Source organism: Perognathus longimembris, chromosome 4 (assembly GCF_023159225.1).
Source record: "Perognathus longimembris pacificus isolate PPM17 chromosome 4, ASM2315922v1, whole genome shotgun sequence".
Taxonomy (NCBI): Eukaryota; Metazoa; Chordata; class Mammalia; order Rodentia; family Heteromyidae; genus Perognathus; species Perognathus longimembris.
Genome location: NC_063164.1, coordinates 3,598,519 through 3,615,605, shown reverse-complemented (window position 1 = coordinate 3,615,605; position 17,087 = coordinate 3,598,519). Strand labels below are relative to the sequence as shown.

The 17,087-nt window shown below is 54.7% G+C and overlaps 1 protein-coding gene across 1 annotated transcript in view; it reads left to right on the top strand.

Moving 5' to 3' along the window:
* The window catches only part of Agap1 (ArfGAP with GTPase domain, ankyrin repeat and PH domain 1), a 411,357-nt gene that overhangs the window by 73,503 nt on the left and 320,767 nt on the right, over positions 1-17,087 (top strand).

Sequence of the window (17,087 nt, the reverse complement as noted above, 5' to 3'; positions counted from 1 at the left end):
CCCCATGTACACAGTGTGTATGGGAATGACTCGGGGCCGGGCTCCCTGGACAGACCCCATGTACACAGTGTGTATGGGATTGACTCGGGGCCGGGCTCCCTGGACAGACCCCATGTACACAGTGTGTATGGGAATGACTCGGGGCCGGGCTCCCTGGACAGACCCCATGTACACAGTGTGTATGGGAATGACTCGGGGCCGGGCTCCCTGGACAGACCCCATGTACACAGTGTGTATGGGATTGACTCGGGGCCGGGCTCCCTGGACAGACCCCATGTACACAGTGTGTATAGGAATGACTCGGGGCCGGGCTCCCTGGACAGACCCCATGTACACAGTGTGTATAAGAATGACTCCAGCCAGGCTCCCTGGACAGACCCCATGTACACAGTGTGTATAGGAATGACTCGGGGCCGGGCTCCCTGGACAGACCCCATGTACACAGTGTGTATAGGAATGACTCGGGGCCGGGCTCCCTGGACAGACCCCATGTACACAGTGTGTATGGGATTGACTCGGGGCCGGGCTCCCTGGACAGACCCCATGTACACAGTGTGTATAGGAATGACTCGGGGCCGGGCTCCCTGGACAGACCCCATGTACACAGTGTGTATGGGAATGACTCGGGGCCGGGCTCCCTGGACAGACCCCATGTACACAGTGTGTATGGGATTGACTCGGGGCCGGGCTCCCTGGACAGACCCCATGTACACAGTGTGTATAGGAATGACTCGGGGCCGGGCTCCCTGGACAGACCCCATGTACACAGTGTGTATAAGAATGACTCCAGCCAGGCTCCCTGGACAGACCCCATGTACACAGTGTGTACAGGACTCCAGCCAGGCTCCCTGGACAGACCCCATGTACACAGTGTGTACAGGACTCCAGCCAGGCTCCCTGGACAAGCTCCAGGCCGCTCACCTTCACACTGTCGGGCGAGGACTGCCGGAACTTGTTCTGGTAGAGCTTCAGCGTGTCGGCCGTGAGGACGTATGTCTGCTGGTTGCGCATGCCTCGGACCTTCTCAAACAGCTCCGGCTGGTACTCGGCAAAGGCAAAGGCCTCCACTGGCCCCGTCGGTGTGTTGGCCACCACCGACATCCACATGACAGGCATCTGGCTACCGCCGCAGCTGATTGTTTGTATCTGACTGATTTTGTTCAAGGTGCCGTCCACCTTGGACTTGAGGCTCCTCTGGGCCATGAATATGTTATTACAGATGGGGAACAGGAGGAAATAAGAACTCAGGGCTATGTAATTGATCAGCTTCCTTGCTTAGAGGACACCCTACCACTTTAGCCATGCCTTCAGCCTACTTTATTGGAGGTGAAGTCCTGTGGACTTTTCTGCCCAACTTGTCTGCAACCCTGATCTTGCAGATCTCAGCCTTATGAGTTCCTAGGATTGTTAAGCTTGAAGGAGCCCTAGGTTTGCACATGAAATTCAGGAATTGGTTCTTAGCCTGATTATGCATTGTCTTCTGGCTGCTGGTTTAAAGCACAGTGTCTTCTTCATGATGGTATAACAGTGTCTCTGGCACTGGTTCATTTGTGTCACTGCATCACTTAGTTTTCTTCTGGCCTTGTTGCCAGATGAAGCATTGGATATGGAACAGGTCAGTGAATTCACCAAGTCTTCAAGACATGGAGAACAACACAGAAAAGCAACATTTCAGAAATGTGAGTGTATGCACGTCAGTTTTGCCTTTTTAGACTTATTTATTCTCCATCAGAAATGGGGAGTTGTGCAAAGATCCTGTTTTCAGAACAGTGCTGGCTCTCTCTGGGCAGCATGTGTTTGTTGTCTAACATTTCCTCTCAGCCAGCCTCTCGTCAGTGGCTCTGGAATCCGGGCACAGATGGGGGACTGCAGAGGACACACGGATACCATGTTGCTGTGTCTCCACGGAAACGCAGGTGCACACGGCTCCTGAGGCAGCTCCGGTTGTTCGGTGCTGTAGGGATGGGTTGCTAAGTGGAATTTTAGTGTCTTCCTTTCTAATTTTAAGAATCTATAGACTTGTGCAAGCATGAATTTTAAAGACAACAAACAAAACAAGCAGATATCTGTGTGTGTGTGTGGAGAAGAGTCAGGTCAACACTGATACGCTGTCAGTTTATTGGCATTTCCTGGCCTTGGTGCTGTGGTGGGATTGTGGCCGAGCTGGGAGGTGGCTCACTTGTTCTTCATCACCTGTCCAGGTGACACTCGGGGACAGGTCCTGCGTTCAAGCACCAGCGCGCGCGTGCGCTCCCATACCCATGCATGTTTATGAATCTGAGGCACACACATTGTCCCGTTTGGCCAGTGGCTCTGGCAAGTGGTAGAGTGCACACACAAAAGAACAGGATCGGTGGGTGAGGGTGTTGTGTTTTCAGATTTGTGACAAGCAGAGTTGGAATCAAAATGAGTTGTTGTCTCTGAGTGTAGAGTTTTTTCTCTCCTTGTCTGGACCTGGGGCTCCCCCCTCTCCAGGAAGGGGCCAGTGGCCACTCGGTAGGAAATGCAGGTTTTATAGAAGCGTGACCTGTAGTTTTATGATGCCTGAAGTCTGCTAGGAAAGTTCCGTCATGGAGTCCTGCTGTCCCCACTAGGTGCCCGTGCTGTGTGGAGCAAGCAGAGGTCAGGCAGACACGGGGAGCCCAGGCTTGCTGCTGCCTTTTCACCTGTAGCCCTGTCCACAGCCGACACCTGGAGGACGGTGTTGTCTCCACCCGGGAGCCTCAGTGTGTGCTGGTGTCTGAAGATCCCAGGGCAGTGGGGGAGAGAGGGCCGCAGCTCCTTCATCCATGCACCACTGTGGGAACGTTCCTGGAGAGTTTATTAGCATTCTAGGTTTTTTAACAAGAGTAGTTTGTATAGATACTTTGTTCTGTCTCAACAAATACTGTTCCTTAGTAAGCATGATAAGCAAAACTGTGGACTTAGAAGCTGTTCTTTTTCATTTAAGGCTTGTGGAGTGAAGGTCTCTTGTCTCCCAGACATGTTTGGCCCTTTTGGACATAGGATGCCTGATTGAGCGGGGCAGGTGGGCCTGGCCCTTGGGAGAGGCCCGTTGGGTGTAGGATTCCTGATTGAGCGGGGCAGGTGTGCCTGGCCCTTGGGAGAGGCCCGTTGGGCGTAGGTTTCCTGATTGAACGGGGCAGGTGGGCCTGGCACGTGGGAGACACTCTCCCCCTCTCCCCCCGCCTGCCCAGATGTGTGCTTCTCGACTTTGTGCACTTTCAGTTTCAGGCTTCACAGCTGGACTCTGCCAAATGTCCCTTACACGGAACCTCGGCATTTCTCCCCACTGGTGCATGTCTAGCCCCGATTCCCACGCAAGTGTGGTGGCAAGCAGTGCGGGAGGCTCCCGGAGTTGGGTCCGCATGGATTCTGTAAAATTCCATTGTGTCTTTTCCCCACTTGTCCATCCGGTGCTGGAAAGAAATCGCTGACCGCAATTACCAGCGGAGAGGGCTTGGCCGGGATTCTAGGGGTGAGGCCTCTGCAGGGGCTGTCCCCAGACGGCCACTCCCCTGCTCAGCGCTGGGCTGAGCCTGTGTGGCCCTGCCTGCCCTCTAGGAAGAAGGGAGGACACGCACGGGAGCTAATGAGGCTCCGAGAAGTGACATGGCCGGTGACACGGGTGGCTCCCAGACCCAGAAAACAACACAGCCAGGCCTGGAATAAAGTCCCCTGCTGCTGCTTGACTTCCAACCTCCCCCCCCCCAAAAAAAAAAAAGTCATTCTTGTATGGGATTGAGATGAGCAGTTTTCATGATAGATAGCTAATTGGAAGTCTTGAGATCATTACCCTACTGGGGTGGTAAGGGGTACCACCTAGGAATTTGGGGGTGGCACAGGCATTCAGCTTAAAGCAGCTCCCTTTTTATTGTGCCCTCATTTGGTGATAAGCAAGTTCTTAGAGTAATGATGTAAACCGAAGAGTTAGTTGTCAGCAGGGCTAGAAGAGGAGGTTCAAGTTCTCAGTCCCTGTTTACTTTTCAGAAAAGGTAAAGAAAAACAAAGACGAAGAGGAGTCTCAGCCTTTCCTGGCTTTGCTGCACCCTGAAGAACTGAGTGGGAGACGCGGCCACTCCGCCTCCTCCAGCCCCCAACGGGGGTGCTGTTCTGAGAATGCGCGAGGCAGGAGCTGTAGGAAAAGCATCAGTGGTTAAAACATGAGTTGCACAAGCTTGTCCTGAAGAACAGCTCACTGATTTAGGACTGTTAGTGTCAGCTGAGTTTGGATCTTGAATGTCAACTTGATAATTTTAGGCTCTGTGGTGATGTTAGGGCTGGAACTGGGTGTTGACCCTGGCCTGCTGCCGGGGGGCGGGGGGCTGGCCTGCTTGGGGGGGGGGAGGGGTGGCCCCCAAGGCCTTGCATTTCCTCCTGCCTCTATTCTTGGCAGAATGACAGGTGAGGCCCTCGTCCCTCTCACTGTGGGCTTGGTTTTAGTGCCCACTCTGGGCACCCTACTCCTATCCTTAGTCATTCTTTTCCTTCTCTACACAGTGTGAAAAGCCATCTTTACACCGTGTGAGCCCTTCCCTGGGGCGGTGTGTGTGGGTGAGTCGCTGAGCGGTTTTCCACTGAGAATCAGTGTGCTTGTTGGCCACAGCCAGGTGCCTGGGCAGACAGGGCGTCCAGCCTCTTCACCTTTGCGGGGAACCTGGCCTCCCGCTTCTGGTTTGTGTGAACACCGTTCCTGGAGGAGCCACCGTGACACCCTCGGCCCGGTGGGGTGGCACTGTGTCCCCACCTCCCCTGCCCGGGCCACCAGGCCTCGCGGGGCCAGTCCACTCGGGCTGGCTCTGGACCTGGCCCTGAAGGCTCAACCGACAGAGATGTTTCCATAGCCTGGGGGCTGGGAGCACCAGGGCAGGGTGTGGGGTTCGGGGGGGGGGGGGCTCTTCCTGGCTTCTCCATATCTACCTTCCTGCTGTGTTCTCACGTGGCTGCGGGGAGCCACAGACACAGACCGAGTGAGAGCAAGCTCGTGAGTGTGTGCACACGCCTGTCGTTTTCCTGTTTGGCGTCACTGGCGACTGAGCCGGGGCCCTCGTGCTCGCTAGGCAGTGGGTTCAGGTCACGGCATCCTGGTGCAGCTTTGGGTGTTGCCGTCGTGAGCGCTGCCGTGCGGTGCGGCCCCGCCCTTGCGTCGGGCAGATGGCTCTGCTGGCTGTCGGGGCTGTGATGGATGGTGCCGGTGCGCGTGGCTGCGGTGCTCAGGCCCGCGGAGACCGCTGGGGCTGTAATTAGAGAGCCCACTCTGCATGCCTTCTCCAAACAAGAGGCCGTGGGGGCCGGGGGTGGGGTGGGGGGGGCCTCTCGTTGACGAGCGGGAGGTGGAGTGAGTTGTGAAGAACTGCTGTGCGTCCATTACAGTTGGAGCAAAATCCGGAGCCTTCGGTTGTTTCCACGGGCGCCTGGACTCGGTGCAAATGCCTTCATGTCTTTAAAGAGCATTCCTGAATTAGTAAATGTGATTTGCATTTCAGACCTTGGTCGGAGTTTCCTATAAATGAGTTGTCAGATAAGGTGGAGAAACCCTCTGCGGACACCCTAGTTTGGAAGCCATGCCCAGCGTTCGGTGACAAGCACCACTGCCACTAGACTCAGCCTTCCAGGGCTGGTGCTGTGTCTCCGGCCACTGGTTCGGGCTTCTGTGCAGGCAGCTCTCCATCAGTATTGGTGTTAATAATTATGTAAAATTATTCCAGTCCGTGCCCTGCAGTCTCACTAGAGAACAATCAGACATGCTTTATTTTCTAATTGTAATCTCAGCGCAATTTCAGGACTTTGTTTTCCAAATTGCCTTTTGTTTCCCATGATGTGTTCTCCCAGAGAAGGGGGGGGCCATGTTCCTGGGGCGTCTGGGGGGGCTGGCAGGGTGGGGAGGGAGGGCCTCCCAGAGTCCAGGAGGCACCCTGCCTCTCATCCCGGCAGGCGCTCCCTAACTGACGGAGCCTTCCCTGTGGCTTGGAGGTGGTGCCTCTAGATGGATGGCCGCCGGCCGGGGTGGAGGGGGGGCCCAGGTGCCCGACCCAGCGTGCGACATGTATGATATGTATGCGTGACGGGGACCAGGACTGCAGTGAATAATTCATGTCAGCTGGGCTCTGGTAATGAGCTCTCAGGGGCACGCCTCGCCTCGGGGCTGGGCCCCCTCCACAGGATCTGCGCGTTGCTCTTGGCCTTTGTGCTCATTCAAACTGACAAACACAGCAGTTAGTAGCTGTTGTGTTCAGGACGGAGGGGAATGAGGACGACTTTGTGTGGCTTTGAACCCACCGTTCCTGATATGGTATGAGAAGAGTTGAGGTTAGGCACGGGTGACCCTATCCATGGTTAAGGCAGGGACACTGCCAGCCCCAGGTCTGGGTTGTCCCACTATCTGACGCCAGGCCCTCACAGTCCAGACCGGTGTCCAGACTCGGTCCCTTCCTCCCCTCAGGCGGTCTTCTCAGTGGCCTGTCACCCTGCTTGCGGTGGGCCTCTGTGATTATGGCTCAGGATGTTTGCGTATGAAGTTGTCTTGGCTTCCCAGGTGAGATTAGCTGGTAAATATAGATTACCATGCAGTAAATACACATTTAGTTACCCTTCATGGATTTCCGAAGCCACCAGCCCAGGGATTGAAGGACTTTGTGATTTACCGTGTGGTTTTCTGAGTTCATGGTCGGAACTCCTGTACCCTTGCTGCCATGCCCACAAGCCCTGTCTCAAACCTCTCTGCTTCCTTTCGTGAGAGGCATCGTGAGGAATAGAGTCTGTATTCAGAAACCAGCAGAGCACCCTTCTTCCTGCTCTCCCTAAAAATGACCGGAAGTTGAATGGGAAGAGAAACATGTCACAAGTAAATAAAGCACTTGGTTGTTTGTTACCAGGTATACTCCGATCAGTTAAAGGGAGGACCGAAATAAACTGGTAATTGCTTTACAGTATTCCTTTGTGAGCCACTTAATTGGTCCAGCCCTCCCTCCAGGACCCATGATCCTCCTCTGTGCTGAGGCTGGGCATAATTAATGGTGCATTAGCATACAGCAGGGCCGGCCCCCTGCAGGGAGGTCCTTGTCCTGCGGCTGCTCTGGGAACCTGGGCGACACCTGGCTAGCCGCGCATCCTTTGTCAGAGGAGAGCCTGAGGAGTGAGTTAGGATCCGTGGGCATGTGCTCTCTGTGTACCCCCATCCTCTGCTGAGCAATTACACAAGCCCCCGAGTCTTCTCCGCGGGCGTCTCCTTCCCTCCTCGGGTGTTTGTGGAGTGTCTGGGACTGGACAGCGCTGCTGGCTCGCTCTCCTGTGGGTGGCAGGGCTCCGGTCTGTAAGATGGGAGTGGGTTGCAGGTGGGTCAGGGGATGGGAAAGGATGGCCGGGGAGAGAGCCTTTTAATGAGCTCTCAGTGGTCCTGTGGCTTGGTGGGGGGGTGGGGGGTGGGACCGGGAAGAAGGCTGCTCTAGCTGCAGCGGGGAGGGGGCTTTGCTCCTCGGCCTCCAGCACCCAGAAGGTGTCGGAGGGTTCTGGTACAGAATCGCGTCAGTGGCGTTTACTTCTGGAGCTCCAAAGGTCCATGGCAGGAGTGTAGACGGCCCTTCACCTTCCTCTCGGGGCACGGCACCTGTTGTGCGCGGCGGAGGAAGAGGCAGGGCAGTGAACACACCACGCTCGCTGGGTCTGCCCCCTCCTGGGTCCCTCGTGGTGGAGGATTGAGTGGTGGTGTGGCCCTGCGTTAGCTCCCATATGTTTTCTCTACCTGGGGCGCACACCACGTGGTATTTCAGTTACAAACCGGGTTCCCTTAGCTTCAGTAGTCGCAGGTCCCAGTCGACTGGCTGTGAAGAGTGCTGTTGGAGGAGAGCAGGCTTTCTGGTTTTACTCCCTACCAATAAAAAAACAAGTGAGCGCCGCCTTTCCTGCTGGAAGGCGTGCGTCCAGTGGCCGCTGTGTGCAGGGCAGGCGCGGCTCTGCGTCTCCCGGAGCATCAGGATGGTGGGGGGTGGGGGTGGGGAGCCACCCCCCCCCCCCCCGAGAGTGCCCCCACCTCAGTGCGGCATCCGAGGCCACAGACCTGGAAGAGCCTCCGACTGACCGCCCTGTCGGCCCCGTGGCCTCTGTGCCTCGCACGGCCGGTCTCCCTTGCTGAGGAGCGGGCCGGCGTCGTTCAAGTTGAGATGATGTAAGGTGACCCCGGCCCCTCTCAGCCTGAGGTATTCTTTCCCAAAGCGTTAGCTTCCTAGTGTTTTTAGGCAAAGCGTTTAGTGCATCCTGTGTCGCCTTCTCTGTAAGCGCGGGTCACGCGTGTGCGTGGCAGTATCCTCACCTCCTGTGTCCTCTCCCCCCTTTCTTCTATGACAGGAGAAAGTATTTTGAGGTCATCCTGACTTCAGAGGACAGCTATGTGTTTTACCCCGGCGGGAGGGGGTGGCGGTGGGGGGGGGGGGGAGGGGAGCAGGGATCTTGTAAAACTGGGTCAAATTATTGTTGTTTTCCCTGCAACCATTCCAAAGACAGATCCAGGTCCTTTCTTTTAAGAAAAGAAAGAAAAAGAAGAAGAAGAAAAAACCTTTTGGATTGTTTATGTGTTCTTGGAATAGATACTAAGGACAGAGGAGAAATGAAAGGGTTTTTCTTTGACCGTATCTGAATGTTGGATTGGGCTATGCATGCCTTGAAGACTTTAAATAAAATTAACAGGCAAACTTACAACATGTGATGAAGAATGGTTATTTACATGTCAACGGTATCTATGAAACAATAAGAGAAAACAAATCCCCCCCACCCCCGGGGAAATCACAGACCTCGGTTTTTATAAAAGAAGAAGTAAAGGGACAAGTAAGATGTATGTTTGATTTTTGTTAATTAAGGGGCATTGCAGTCATGAAAGGATTTTTTTTTGTTTTAATCCCGTCCTCCAGTTCAACATTAAAACCGAAGACCCTGAATGGCAGAGGAGATAGTTGCCCTGTTATATTAGTGGGAGGAGCGTCAACAGGGAGAGCTCCTTGGAGAAAAATTTGACCAACAAGTCTTATGTGCTTTTGGCCTAATCATTCATTCCCTCTCCTCTCGCTCCTCTTCTGTCTGGCCCTCCCTCCCTCCCTCCCTCCCTCCCTCCCTCCCTCCCTCCCTCCCTCCCTCCCCTCGACCTCCCTTCCTCCTTCCTTCCTTGAACAGTTCAGTCTTTTAAGTAGCACATGTACGCGGATGTATTGAAAGCTCTCCGTCCCTAGGGTTTTACCCTGATCCGCTGTATTCAATTTGAAATCACTTGATAACACAGATACAGACCGTTACAAGTTTTAGACTTTTTTTTTTTCTGGCCAGTCCTGGGGCTTGGACTCAGGGCCTGAGCACTGTCCCTGGCTTCTTCCCGCTCAAGGCTAGCACTCTGCCACTTGAGCCACAGCGCTATTTCCAGCTTTTTCTGTTTAGGTGGTGCTGAGGAATTGAACCCAGGGCTTCATGCATGGTAGGCGAGCCCTCTCCCACTGAGTTACATTCCCAGCCCCAATTTTTAGATTTTTAAAAGCTAGGTCCTGGTTGTGTAGTCCAGGCTGGTCTTGAACCCACGAATCCCCTCCTGAGATTACAGGTGTGTGCCACCATAGCCAGCTAAGTAATACCTTTAGTAAATATTTTTTTTTGTCTAAAGAGATTTTTTAAAATTAATAGTTGAGTGAATTTTGAGTATATAGTTTAAAAAATCGCTGTGGCTTAACAAAAGCTTGGGAAGACATTGTCCATATTACATCACTGAAGCAGGGGGATTATTGTGCAACTTTTAAATACCATTACTAACTCCCCCAGAGATGCTTATAAAAGGAACAAATGTGAATCTTTAATTAATCTATTTTTTTGTAAAACTTTGAATGAATTGAAAAGCCAGAGTCACACCAGGTCTCTGGGGACTGGGCCGGGCTCACATTTTATGAATTTGCAGAGAAGAAGGAAACATTGGCTTTCATTTTTGGCATGCTGAAGTGGCCTTCAGGGGGTTGTAATTTTAAGGATTAATTGTAATGTAGGAAAAAAAGTTCCAACAACAGAACAAATATGTGTTCGTAGGGCAGCAATAGCAGCTAAATGATAACGGTGTTTAAAAGCCAGGTTAAAACATGCAGAGAATCAGGTTTTTCTCTGCCTAAAGGGTAGTTACTCTTTCCACACACACACCATTGACTGAGGTGGGCTTTCCCAAGAGGTTCTCTCTCGGGTTACTGCTTTTGTCCTTGCTGCAAGCCTTCTTTTCTGCCTTTTTCATGACCTGCCTGAAGTTTGGGTTTTAAATGTCTCACCTTCACCAGTGGCTCTCAAATCACTGATTTTTAAAATTAAGTTTGAGGAGGTAGAATGTGCATGTCCTTACTCTGACTTCAAACGCCAGTGGCGTGGGACCTGGAGTCGCCTTGTGGTTTGGGTTTGCAGTGGGCGGGTGGGTTAGGTTGTCGTGTCTGCCCAGAGTGGGGGACTTGACCCCCCGCAGAATAGTAACATTAGGAAGGGGCAAGTCTTTATGTAGTCAGACATAGTTTTGGAGGGTTTTGTAAAGCTGGCCGTCACTGTTTTTTGCTCTTTTTCTCAGTCATCACTGTGGCTGTGATTTGTGGCCCAGAATATCGTGAGTTGCCGTGGTTATTCGATGTGTTGTGGATGGGGCCCAGAGCTCCAGGTACGTGGGCTGATGGTTTCTGTTGCCCGGGGTTTGGCGGGTGAGTTTTGGGAGCAGGCTGCGGTGGGCTCCATTCCTCTGCTGGCGGTGGTGAGTGGGTGGGTTCTGCCTCCTTGGGCATCTGGTCTGTTCTTGCAGGTTGAACCCCCCCTCCCCCATCTATCCAGCACAGGTCTTTTCCTTTCCTAATCTTCTTCCTAATCTTTCTGAAGACCAGTTTTACCTTTACAACAATATTCAGGTGTAGCTCAGGCACGTTCAAGTGAAGGATTTATAGACGGAAAGGATTTATAGACTATTTTTATCTTTTCTTTTTGTGCTAAAACTCATTATGAAGCATATACTTAGATAATGTGCCATAAAGGCTTAAAATTAGGAGACCTAAAATTTTAATAGCAACTGTTAATCACTGATGCTAATAACCACTGGATGTTAATGTTTAAATTGTGCCATACTCTTTGTTGTATGGCACGCATAATTTCATTGGTTCATCACAATAAAACGAAAACAAAAGCGGGTGGTGTAGTGGTATAAGGTGGACAGAAGAATAGATTTCAAGTATGTCGGGCGCCGGTGCTCAGCAGGTGGGATGGGTGGCCTGGCTTGGCACAGGGGTTCAGTTAGAGGGGTTAAGAGGGGAGGGAGAGTCTCCGGACTGTCTGGGAGGGCCTAACACGGGCCCACAGGACTTGGTAATCCGGAGGCAATAAGAGTTCGTTCTGGGTCAGAGCCAGGTGGGTGTCGGGAGCGAAGCAGGGCCGGCCACACGCGTATGCAATCAGGCAGGAAAAGAAGATGGATGCGCGCTGTGCTGTGCGTAGCCCCGAGGGTCCCACCCTTCCTTCCCCGGGGTCTTACCGGTGCTCCAGGGGTGACCCTGGCATTCTTTATCTTCCTCACCCCGGTGGAGAGCTGTCCAGGGGCCGGGTGTGTGACTGGCCATCTCTGTCATGGCTGGAGTGACCTTGGAAGACGACCTGATGACTTGGGGCCTGTATTTTTTCAGCCAGTCCCGTAAAACGCGTCGTTATCAGTGCCCCCAGGAGGTTGGGAAGATGAAGTGAAGCCAGCCCGTAGGCGTGTCGGGTACCCAGGGGGTGCAGGGCGAGCTGCCGCCATGCTCATTGTCACAGTCGGTTTGGGTGCGTTATATTTTTAGGATCTGTGGCGAGAATGTTGTGTCACGGTATTTCATCCGGCCTCAGCTCAGCCCTGTCCGGCCGGCCGTGGGGGCCCCTGGCTCTGTAGGACGACGGCATTCGTGCATTCTTCTCTGGAGGTCAGCCACCGCCTTGGTCCCAATGACACCAGGGCCGCTGTTCTCCGTTGCCCCTCCTTGGCTCATGTGTTGGAACTTGGGCCGCACTTCTGTGATGACACTTGTGAGATGCTCGGTGTCCCCCTGGGAGGGAGTGCGGGGGCAGCAGTCCCCGGAAGCAGCTGTTGGTGTCCCGGCCCCTTGGCGGACATTTCCTGTAGCCTGTTAGAGATCCCGATGGCACGGAATTTAAAGTACTGACGTGTAGCTGGCTGTCAGCTCACCATTGTCCCACATGGAGTCCCACGCGGCCTGTCGCATGCTTTTGTTGCCCACCCCTGTCTGTGAATGGGGTTACACACAGGCAGTAGCCATCCAGCTAGGGCTAAAGCAGCTCAGGTGGACAGCCAGTGTTCTTCCCAAAGCTCTCTTTTCGCTTCCCAAGAGTACCTAGTGTGCTCCAGCCCCTTCTCCCCTCTGGCTCTGTGGGTGGGCTCTGTGCTGTGGACCCTCCTTGGGTCCAGGGGTGGGTGAGCTTGTATATTGTTAATGGTCTCTGGCCACACAGTGGTAACTCTGCTCTTCGCTGCTGCCCCCTGGAGGGCACCATCTCTGCGTGGTCCGCCCCCCGCCCCCATTGCTGAGTGTTGGGAGAGCCTGCCCCCTGCCCCTGGAGCCATGCTGCACCCAGAAACAGGGGCCAGGAGGTGCAGGTCCTGTCCTGCTGCCCGAGTGAACACACGTGGCCCAAGTCAACTTTGACCCCTTGCCAGCGTCCGCGTGAGAAAACCGTCGAATGAGGCTTCCTCGGCCGGTCCCGTGCGCCCTGGGTGGGCCTCGGCTTCTCCTGGGACACGGCAGCTGCTGCGCGCGGACGCAGACGCACCGAGCCCACCTCTGCTGGCAGGGAGCGAGAGTTCACTCCTTCTCGCACACAGGCGTGGGCTGGTCGCCGTAGGGCGTCAAGTGTGATGTGTCCTCCGTCTCCCGATGGCCAGCATTGTTTCAGAGAAGGGGACCTAGAAACCAGGGCAGGGGTCGAGTCCCGGCGGGCTGGGACCTGGGCTCCTCGCCCTCCCCACCCACACCCCGCAGAATCACAGCAGTGCCTGCCACCGTCACCGCTGAAGGAGTGGGTTCGGGGATCTAGAGAAGTGGGCCAGCCAGCTTGGACACCCTTTCCGGGTGGGCAGATTTGCGGCGCGTTTTCCTGTTGATTGCCGGATGTGCTCAGCCTGCTGCGGCGATGGTCTTTGTAAGTAAACAGCCCCCCCCCCCCCCCCCCCGCACTGTCAGCGCAGCTGCGGAGGCCGTGGGGCGGGCTCCCCCCCCCCCCCCCCCCCGCGCGCTGACCTGTGCCTGAGCCCAGCAGAGGCGGCCCTGGACACCAGCCTGCAAAGCCAGATTTGCTCTGCCTCGCCATGTAAACACCAGCAAAACATTTTAGGGATGGAAAATGAGTTAATTTGGAAATGGCGGGTTGTGAGGCTGCATTCGCTCTGCACGTGGCGGCTTTGATTCGCTGCCTCGGCGTTTCTGGACGACGCAGGCTGTCTGCCCCCCCCCCCCCCCCTCGGGGCCTCTTCTCTTTGGTCCCTGCTGTGTGCCCTCCACGGGTGGTGGTCTGAGGCTAGCCCCTGACCTTGAGAGGGGTGTCTGTGTGTGTGTGCACGCGCGCGTGTGCTGTAGGCCTGCGGAACCATTCTGTGTTTCTTCACCTTGGTGCTTCCTTCCGTGTGGTCGTTGTCTTAGACATTTTCTCAGAGTGAGTGGCAGGTCCCGCCCTCAGCCAGCCCTTCATTAGCTCCCATGTCAGTGTCTCGGGTACCTCTGTTTTTCAGTATTGATGGACTGGTTAATATTTGTAAGGTATCAAAGTCATGTGTAGTAAGTATAGTGCCTGAGAGGAATAGTTTCCTTCTTAAAGATAATCGCATTAGACCACACCAGGAGTGACGGCAGCCACAAGCATCTGCCACGGTTGACCACTCCCAGAGCGCCCAGGCATGGCCAGCCCCCTGCCAGGTGACATCTACGGGGCCCACGGCCTCCCCAGAGGAAGCTTCTCACGGCCGTATCTCACCTGTGTATCGAACCCGTTACAGCCACCAGAGAGACTTTGTCAGTGCAGCTTGTCACTGCACAGGTGCTTGGTTCAGTACTTCGTGGTTTCTGTCTTCGCTTGCACACCCTCATGACGGGGCGTGGGGACAGCGTGGGGTGTCCCCTGTCCCACGCGTGTTCTCGGAGTAGGGTGTGTGGACAGGAAGTATGGGGTGCTGTCTCTGAGGAGGCCAGACCTGCGGCGGCACCAGGCTCGAGATGCCTGCTGGTTTGAATTGGAAACCCGTTTTGCTGCATGTTGCTCTCAGTTTTCTTTTTCTTTTCTTCCTGCTCAAAAGCTGTTGATGTATATACCTTTACATATTTAAGTATTTGAAAGTTTGTTTGGGTGTTTTTTGGCGTTGTGTGTGTGTGTGTGCACACTCAAGTGTGTGTGTGTGTTGCGTGGTTTGGTATTAATTGTGGGGTAGTGGTGGTGAGGATTCAAGTTTTACCAAGGCAATCTCATGGGGAAAAACCCTCGGGTCCTGGCACATGTGAACTTTGAGGAGGAGGACTCAGAATTCTCCACATGCTGATTGAGACTTTGGATATCTTTTTTTTCTTCTATGACCTTGAAATCTTGGTGGAAGGTGGAAGGTCTCTCCTCCCGCCCCTACCCCCGCTCCTCCCCCCCCCACGCAGATGCCCCTCCCCCCACCTGTTTTAAGTCTGTGCCCAGTACCTGTGTTACCTAGGTAAGTACACCTGGAGGCAGTTAGCTCCTCCTTCTCTGAGGTCACATCCAACCCACCTGGCCACCCCTCCCACCTTTCCCTATCTGATCCGGCTCAACATGAGCCCTGCTCTCTTTACTTCTCTCTTACTCTTTCATTTTCTCTCTTTTTCTCTTCTTCCTTCCCCTCTGTCTCCCCGCCGCACCTCCATCTTATGTGGGCTGGCGGCTTGCTCTCCCTCCAGTGAACTCTTCTCTGCCTGAACCATGGGACGGGCTTCCTTTCAGTGAGCACAGGCCTGCACTGCTTCAGGAGACCAGCCAGGTAACCCAAATGTCCCGCCTGCAGAGGGGGACCTGCGGGTGGCCCCGAGCACATAGGACTGGTGCTTTGACTCAGGAAAGGGATGAGGCTCTTAACTCCAGTTAACCACCAAAAAGCCAGAAATGGAGCTGTGCTCAAGTGGTAGAATGCTAGCTGTGAGCAGAAAAAACAGTACCCAGGCCCTGAGTTCAAGCTCTACGACGGATACAAATCAACAACCAAATTTGGCTCATGGCCCGTACTTCTTTGACTTCTGTTCCAGGAGTCTTTTTGGGCTTTAAAACATTTACAGCTCAATGGTACCGAGGCAAATCACTGAGTAATTACATTAAGTTTAATTTCATTGTTCATGTAGAGCAAGTTTGAAACTTTGCTATCTTAAGTAAAACATAAGAAAGAGTGTAGGCTGTTTTTGTCGTCACTGCTTTTTGTTGTCATCCGACCAACACTGTGGACTCCTTGTCATGAGAATCCAGTGTCTGTCTTCAGGGGCAGGGGTGGGGCGTTGACATCTGTGTTTAGGGGCAGGGGTGGGGTGTTGACATGGGGCTCGGGTTTGTGCTCTGGCCCCAGGGCTGTGGGCTGCGTGGACCTCTTGGGTAGGGGCTGATCTCTGCACTAGATCCATCATCTTGGAGCTGGCTGGTGCTGAAGGCTCTCAGTGAGAGAACCAGCAGTCACTGGCCCTGGGGTCTGAACCCCAAAGTTCCCAGTGAAACGCTTTGACCTCCGGCGCAGCATTCCCCTTGGGGATGACTCTGCACTCGTGCTTATTGCTGGGACCGGAAATGGGTTTCCCGTGATAATTTTTCTCAGTGATTTGAACGTTTGTCTTGAGCTCTGGCCAGGAGGAGATGGGGCTGAGGCCAGAACGGGCTGAGGTGGCCTGAGCTCTCAGTGCGGGGGAGAGGGTCCTGGGGCGGGGGCCGGGCGGGGGAAGCGATGTCTTTGGTGGAGAGGAGAGCGCTGGGGGGGCTGGCGCCTCTGGGCGGCTTGGGGGAGAGCTGCCTGCGGGTGGGCGCGCCTCAGGCCAGGTGCGTCCTTGTCCGGTGGGGGGAGAGGAAGCCAGGGCTCCACCGAAGGCCACAGGCTGCACAGGGGCAGTTGAGCCCCCGAGTGAGTGAGGAGAGGGCCCGATCGCCCCAGCCCCGTATGCCGCCGGGATGTGTTCACCGCGCGGTGCCTGTCCTTCCCGCCTCTGACCTCGGCCCCGCTGCTTTGCCTGGCGCCCCCGGGGAGGAGGGCCCGCCCTGTCCGGGCCCTGTGAGCTGGAAGCCCAGGCGTGTCTGTGGGAGGCGCCAGGGCAGGCGGGAAGCCTTGATGTGGGCTTGCCGGGGAGGACTCGGCAGAAGTGAGGTCTGGGAGCGGGGTGCTAGCAGGAGAGCAAGTGGCAGGGGCCCAGGAAGCTGCAGGAATTCTGAGGCTTTTGAGGAAAGGTGGACCTGGCCGTGGATGGCCTGGAAAGGCGCAGGACCCCTGGCCTGTTAGGTGAGATGCAGCAGCAGTAGATGTGAGGGGAAATGGCTGAGGAGGCACAGGACAGCACCCGTGGCTGTGTCCTGGCAAGTGTGCAGTGTCTACACTGGAGACGGAGTGTGCAGCTGAGGGCCGGGTGTCCGCCCTGGAGACCCAGTGTGCCGCCTCAGGGCCAAATGTCCAGCCTGGTGCCAGCCATGTGACCTGTGAACCGTGTGGCCTTTGTGCTTTTCTTCGTCTACCCCAAACCTTCATGCGGGGAGTTTTAGGAATAAGAAATGACCGATGATCGTTTGGCAAGAAGCAACCGTGGCTCTCAGAAGAGTTTTATGCCGTATCAAAAGCATCGTTGTCTGTGCCTGGGCCGGGGCACACTTGTAATCCCAAGCCGCTCAGGAGATGGAGACAGTCACAGCGATCTGAGGGCGGCCACAGCTAGTTAGCAAGACACATCATTTCTTGACAGACACACGGACAGACCTACACTCCAAAGGGCTTCGTGCCTGCCCAGCAAGCTCTCGGCCCTGAGTTCAATCACCAGGACTGCCAAAAAAGGAATACATGCACACACACACACACACACACACACACA